The 7,931-nt window shown below is 36.2% G+C and overlaps 1 long non-coding RNA gene across 1 annotated transcript; it reads right to left on the bottom strand.

Annotated features, from left to right (window-relative positions):
- Positions 1-2,218: 2,218 nt before the first annotated feature.
- LOC140751349 (uncharacterized) lies at positions 2,219-4,889 on the bottom strand. Its single transcript, XR_012103300.1, has 3 exons — positions 4,807-4,889; positions 3,684-3,763; positions 2,219-2,347 (listed from the first exon to the last, which is right to left on the bottom strand). It is a non-coding gene; the product is annotated as an uncharacterized LOC140751349 (long non-coding RNA).
- Between the last annotated feature and the right edge of the window lie 3,042 nt (positions 4,890-7,931).

Genomic DNA, 7,931 nt, shown 5'->3' with positions numbered 1-7,931 from the left:
TATTTCACCAGCTACAGTCAAATACTACATTATGGATACAAGGTATCCATAGACAGATGCATCACAGAGGACTCGAAACAAAGGCTTCGGGACAGCCGCGGTCCAGGAGAAGCATGAGTGCTCCTCCTAAGACTAACCTGTTCATGTTCAAAAAGAGTTCTATAAAGATTTTACTAAGAATAAAAAAATATTAAAAAAAGGAATATACTATCAAAAAAAATTAGATGACCTTATTCCAATAAAAACAATTGGAAAACATTGAAAACAATAGAAATAAATTAATATTACAGTGCGGCTTGGTCCAGCCCCTCAGATAATGCATTTCTGAAGGTGGTAATATAGACTTAACTAGACATGAGGAGAGTAATACTTTTTTGTATCATTTGTAACCAGTAATAATATGTTCGTCGTATATTCGACGCCACTGCAAAGTTGAATAGTTCATTCGGATATGACCTGTTGGGAATGCATTCTCTGAGCGGTGAAACTAAGTAGTGTAACTTTACCATCTTTATCCATGTGATATTTTCGAAGATCAACAGTTATATATGGTATTATAAAATAGCTTAATAGTACTTAGATTCTATTTTACTCTTATTTCTATTTTACTTTTAGTATTTCCTTCTTGTGTACATTCAGCATATATATTTTTATTAATGTGCAATTTAACCTAATATTATTCTAGATTTTTATTTATTTAGGACTACCAACATAAGATACACAGAAGATACAGCAGTGCAAATTACAGTGCAATATTATTTTAGTGAGTAACTGTTCTTACTATTACAGAATCACAATTCACATTATAAAAAATTAATATAACACAGTATCTTAACTTTCTAAAATAATAAAAAATCAGACCGATTAATTCTAAAGAGTGTTGATAGCCGATGGTCATCAAAGCTTCCATATCAAATAGGATACAAGTTCCACCTGAATTCGAAGAATATACTGCAATCTCTGAGGACTCACTAGGAATATCTCGTGCAAAACCCTTACTGCACTCTGCAACTGAACAGCTGCGCTTGATGTTGCAGACATAGGTGTGACTGCAGTGCCTCCAGAGTCAAATCACAAAGAGGACCACCACCTACAAAATAAATTATTACTATTATCTATTCTATTATTTTTTATTTTCGTCTCACGTATCATAACTGTATTGTTTTCGTTTAACTGTATCGTGAATTGAAGTTTGTACCTATAATTGAGGTGACACTCACCAAGACTGGCACTGGCATATGGCCACTGCCGCCCATGGTCGATAATCAACCCCAGATAAGATGTGTTGCTATCACTGAGGATTATGGAACAATTCGGACAAGTATGTCTCCCTTACCACACATTTAAAACCAGAACACAGCAGTCTTAGTGTTCTGATTTAAAAAGTATGCCTGTTAATGTTTTCTTAATACTTTTTATTTATTAAGTGTTGTTTACAGCAGTATTAAATATATATAATTATTTAATACAGCTTAGTTTAGAATGTTTGCTACACTACCTAATAACACAAGTGTTTATCAGAAATAGTTGTCGATGTTGAATCACAAAGGGTTCCTACCACCTTCAAGATTTGGTGATAAATGATGAGCAGTGGCGGCGTAAGACCTAAATTTGATGTGGGCAAAATACATTTTGCGGGGCCCTTTGCCACAATACAATGTAAGCAGTGGCGCGTGGGTTTTCGGGACCCCGAGGCGGAAAGTGGAATGGAGGCCCCCAGTCTAAAAAGTTGATTTGATTTTACAAAATTACAAATGTCACAATACAATCGAAGGTGATAGAACCCTTTGTGGTTCGACTCCGGCGGCACCACCGCCACACTTATTTCTGCCTAATAGTGCCTAATAGTAGTGTTAGACGCTGCTGTGTTCAGGTTTGAAGGGTGTGGTAAGGGAGACACACGTTTCCGAGGCGTTCCAACTTAGTACTCAGGGGTAGCGGCGCATCTGTGGCCGACCTCAGGTTGAAATATGTAATCCTATCTGAAGTTGATTACAGATGTCCATGGGCGGCAGTAGTCACTTACCATCAGGTGGACTGCATGCTCGTCTGCTACTCCTATATTATAAAAAACAAAGTCACATAGACTAGGCGAGAGTTCCCCTGGGTCGCAAGACCGTAGGAGATGGCCCACGTCGCCCACGCCTTATTACGCCGCAATCATCAATTATTATTGATTATGAGAATTATGTAGCCTCGAATACTCGTTGAGGTACTTACATAAGCATAACCCCTGGAGTGTGACTAACATATTCTGAACTACATAGCTCGAACAGAATGTTGGCTCCGAGGATGTTAAATTCTGTCACCCACTCTCCAGTTCAGAATTTTCATATTTGTGGACAGTCTGAAATTGATATAAGAACATACACATAGCATATATACATGTCGGAGAGTGGGAAGTATGCCGGACTGGCATGCACACATACTGTGCACAACGGAATATCCAACAACTTATTCTTACTATCTGTTAAAAAAACTGAAATTTACATTCGGTCATTGAAAACGACCTTTACAAGACAGTGGAATTCAATGCCAGTTTGTTAGTAATATTGTGATTTATAATCATGTTATATTGTGGGAATCAGTGAACATTTCAAATAATATTCTAAATGCACAATTAAACTGATGTGTATGATGTTCGAATAATAGAATTGCAATAGTCCGACATGTCTAATTGTCATCTTAATAAAGACATACATGAGTAAAACAAAATGGTTTCCTTTCAGAATTAGAGGAGTAAGTGCACCACACTTGCCATGAAGCAGTGATAGCCCAGTGGTTAAGAAACTCGGCCCATTGATCGAGAGGTCCGAGGTTCAAACCCCAAGCACGCACTTCTGATTTTAGAAATTAATTAACACTCGCTTAAATGGTGAAAGAAAACATCGTGAGGAAACCTGCATGTGCCCTAATTAGCGTTGGGTATTATTATCTAAGATGGGAGTAGCAGACAAGCATGCAGTCCACCTGATGATAAGCGGGTACTGCCGCCCAGAGACATCTGTAATCAACCCCAGATAGATAGGATTAGATTCATACCTGAGGTCGGAAACAGTGACGCTAAACTCCTGAGAACTATACTGGAATGCCTCAAGTATGTCTCCCTTACCACACCCTTCAAACCAGAACACAGCAGCACTTAACACTAGTCACACGTAGTCGAACTACAAAGGGTTCTACCACGTTCGGTGATACCACCAGGTGATGGATGGTCATGGCTGATAGTGACCACTTGCCATCAGGTGATATGAAAGCTTGTTTATTCCTTCTATGTTATTTAAAAATGTCTATGTATGTAACCAACAAGACCCACTATATTATATAATCCATTATTATATACAAAAGTATATTGTATATATTTTAGTATTTTAGGATATGAATCTTTGTGCCTGTCACCTATAAGTAGAAGAAATGTAAAGTAAGTACTCAGAAATTAATTGTCACTTACTTAAACAATTGAGAAAAACATAGTGAGAAAACCTGCATAGCTGAGGAAATTTAAAAGTTTTCAAAGGCATGTGACTTCACACTTGGCCACCGCAGTGAGAGTATACCCATGCCCAGTAGTGGGACGGTAATGGGTTGACTATAGTGACCCGTAAGTAATCCTTGTAGCTTTAATCATAGGAACCATTTTGTATGATATTATCATTAAATATTGATAAGAAATGGTAACTCACCTCAAACTCCTGCATCAATCTATCTCCAATTTGATAAACTTCTTTCAAGACGACGACTGCTCTGTTTCATTTGAGAAAAGCTGAAATAAAACATTAATTCACTATATCATTGAAGATTGAAGATATTACTATTGTGATTTGAAAGGCGACAGAACCAGTATTGTTTAACTGGACAGATACCACAACATTTCTTTGAAGCATGAAGAAATTCTGGTTTATTTATTTATTTTAATTTATTAAAGAAATTTGTGGCTGGGTCAAGACCAATTTTCACCTAAACCTAAGTTGGCCAATCTAAACTGCACCCTTGCTTCCTCCAACATCGGAGAAACGAGAATATTATTCAGATAACCAACATGTGCAGACCTGATACCAAAATACAAATTTCAAAATGCTTCAATTCCAAACATTCCATCAAAATATATCATAATAATGTGTTAAGCGCTGCTGTATTCTGGTTTGAAGGGTGTGGTAAGGGAGATATACTTTTCCGATGCCTTCCAGCTTAGTCCTCAGGGATACCGGCGCATCTGCGCCGACCTCAAGTAAGAATCTAATCATACCTGGGGTTGATTGCAGAAGTCCATGGGTGGCAGTACCCACTTACCGTTAAATGTGGATTGCATGCTCGTCTGCTACACTTACATTATAAAAAAATCTAATATCACACTCCTTATCACAATGCAACTAAGTATTTGGTGGGTGTGGATTTCGGCTGACTCATTTATTTATTTAATTACAATGGTAGTTTACCATTTACTAATTAATAAAAAAGAAAATATGAACCATCAAAACAACATTATTAAAATAACAGAATAAACCTAAAAGTAAAAATAGAATATATGCAAAAATTCAAATTTTAAAACAAAATAAATCAAATTTATTTAGACAGTCATACATCACACATTCATCTCACAATATAGCAGACATTCTGACATGTTATGAGGCGACTCCCACGTGTCCCCAACAGGGGCAACACATCTGTAATCCTAGAGCTAGAGCTTCAGATAGAACCCTTTTATTTGGTCATGTGTGTTCATAGAGGACAGTCACAGCTGAACAAGTTTTACTGTAACCTTATTTATTAATTCATCCTTATAAAAAAGTATCAATGGACACTTACCAGAATTGCTGCATCAGCCTGCCTCCAGCCACTGCCACCCTCGACTATTCAATATAGACATTCTCTTCATTTGAGAAATTCTGAAAAGCGAACAATCATATTCGGTGTCAATCCATTACTGTCCCACTGCTGGGCACTGTCTTCTCGTGAAAGGAATTTAGGCTTTGAGAACTTAAATGACTTAAGTGTCGATATCCTCACAATGATTTCCTTTCGTTACAGCCATTGATAATTAATTTCTAATATGCATATTAACTAGAAATTACTTATCACTCGCTTAAGCAGTGAAGGAAAAACATTGAGGAAACCTGCATACTTGAGAAATTTATAACTAAAATTCAAAGATATGTGAAGTCTATCAATATGCACTTAGCCAGTGTGGTGGACTATGGCCTAATCCTTCTCATTGTGAGAGGAGACCAGTGCCCAGCAGTGGGACAGTAATAGGTTTATGTTGATGAAATCAATTGTATTACTAAAATATTATTCTTATTTTCATTTTTATTATTGACATTCATTTAATTTCAATGTACATATTTAATTTTAAATTTAATTTCAATAAATTTAATTTATCTAAGTGCTAGTTATATCTCTTAGTAATTGTTTAAAATTGTATATTCTTATCTTATATTTAATGCAAACTGTAATCTTAATTTAATTATGTTTTAATCTAATAGAGCGTCAATTCTCAATACTGTGTTCACCTGTAATTGTGGGTACACAACCTGTATATTGAAACTTTTGCAATGTAAAGTGTATGCTACAGTAGCTACTGCTGCCCATGGACATCTGTAATCAACCCAAGACAGGATTAGATATCCCTACCTGGAGTCGGCAACAGGTGTGCCGCTACCCCTGAGGACTAAGCTAGAACAACTCGGAAAAGTATGTCTCCCTTACCACACCCTTCAAATCAGAAGCAAAAACCTAATGTTGATAGCTGATCACATACTCTTCAAGACAAGATGGTCAGCTCATATCAAAGTCAGCTACCAACCACACCCTACCATGGAATCTTAAACTACTTCACAAAAGAAATATATGTAGCGGTGACTTTCCCCATTGAACTACACTAACTACCAACTCAGATAGTAATATTTTAAGGTATTTATGTTTCAACTGTGTTCATGTTATACATGGTTTATCTAGGAAAGCTTTGAATAGTACGAACAAATCATTCGAGTGGTACACACAATAGAAAAAGCACCAAAAAAAATTTAGAATCTTTCTATCTCCTTATTTCTAATAGTGTTATTATCGACCACTGCCTTCCTGTACTATTATATTTTCTTTGCTCTTTCCCAAATACTTCCTAAACTTCAATATGTGGACCTTGTGGTGGATGCTGCGGGGCATGCTGCCCCTGCATCACTATCTACATGTGCTTTACAAAGATATGAACCAGTATAGTTCTACAAGAGGCACCAATAAACTTATTTCTAGCATGAAGCAGTTCTTGCAAGAGTGGATGTGCAGGCTGGTTGACTTGCATGTCAAGCCGCCATCTTAAGATCAGGCCACGCAACTATGATCTATTTCAGTACCTCTATGATAAATGGAGCTGCACTCTCAAGCACACACAGATATGCTAACAACGTCTACACACAACAGCCCACGGTTGCCAACTTAGGGGTTTTCCCCCCAGATTTAGGGGGTAAATGAGTAAATGAGTGGTATGGGATTTTTCTAGGGGTTTTATATGTCTAGGGGTATTTTTAGGGGTTTTGTAAAGGCGCGACGAGCAAAAAAAAAAAAAAAAACAGGAAACGTGTCATAAGCTTGCACGGCGTCCAAAACAAACATGTTCTGAGACAGCACGGCGGGGCTAAAAAAAAAAAAAAAAACGGGAAACGGGTCATAAGGTGGCACGGCATCCCAAAAAAAAAGTGTAATATATTTTTAGGGGAATTTTCAAATAATTAATGCAATTATAGGGGGTTTCGACTTCAGTTTAGGGATAAATATTTTTGAGAGTTGGCAACACTGCAACAGCCCTTATTTGCTGGACTTACCCTTATCAGAACACATTAGCAGTAGTAACATTGTGGCTTTGCGTATTGGTAAGATGCTGTTGCCCTTTGCCTTATTTAGAGAGTAATAAAGTTAAAAAAATACCTAATTATTAACTCTGGTCTAAGTAGTACCTATGTCTCACTGTTAGCTAACTAGCAAAATAAAACGTAGAATAACACCGAATTGCTGTTTTTAACCAGAAATAGATATATTCTGCAAAATATATGTTTTGAACCACGTGCATATAAACCTTAGCTCGACCTTTCGTATAAATCGATTAAATTATTGACAATTAATCAATACACGACATTATCAGACGCAAAAATCGCTACTTTACTTAGCAAAATGGATCTAAATTACAGATTATTAGTTAATTTTCACTTACCAATAGATCGGCATGTCCGCCATTGCTTCCTCGTTACAAAAAGGAAAAGAAATAATTTTACCTTCATTTCGACGACGAAAGTTAGGAAGAGGGGGGTAGGTAAAAATATAGCGCGTTCCGGCAATCCGTAGGGCTGCCAATCTAAAATCGATTAATCCAAGAATCGATTTTGGACCTACAACATCGATAATAAGCAATAATTAAAGCAATTGTATAGGTAGTCTGAAATAAATGATGATTAATAATAATAATATCAATAGCCGCTTGATCTTGGATATCGGGAAATAATCATTAGATTTTTCTAATAAAAATTACGCTTTCAAAATGACGAAAATGTTAAAGATTGCTATTTCTTTATATATATCGGCGGAAGACATTTCATGCTCGCTGATTATTTTTTCTACATATAATTAACACGGGATTGGAAAACGAAATTTAAGTGATCTTATAGGTTTTTAATAAGATAATTATAATAGGCATATAAAGTAAAAAAGCATGCAAATCCATTTTTAATCGACTTAAAAAAAGGAGGAGGTTATATTTCCTTAGGTGCTGTTAGGGCAGCATAATATCTAATATAAATACGTAGATAAACCTGAACTCGTTTCTGAGATTTAACTTCTATGTACTCGTATAAGGTTAATTAATTAAAGTAGTAGTAGAAGTATTTTATGTTAGAAAGAGGTGATATAGTCTTCGGATAATACTTAACTTAATGAATTAAAAA

Source organism: Epargyreus clarus, unplaced genomic scaffold (genome assembly GCF_041222505.1).
Source record: "Epargyreus clarus isolate Ecla_fem2 unplaced genomic scaffold, WU_Ecla_fem_2.2 ptg000022l, whole genome shotgun sequence".
Taxonomy (NCBI): domain Eukaryota; kingdom Metazoa; phylum Arthropoda; class Insecta; order Lepidoptera; family Hesperiidae; genus Epargyreus; species Epargyreus clarus.
Note: the sequence above shows the minus strand (reverse complement) of the source record. Positions and strands in the feature narration are given on the sequence as shown.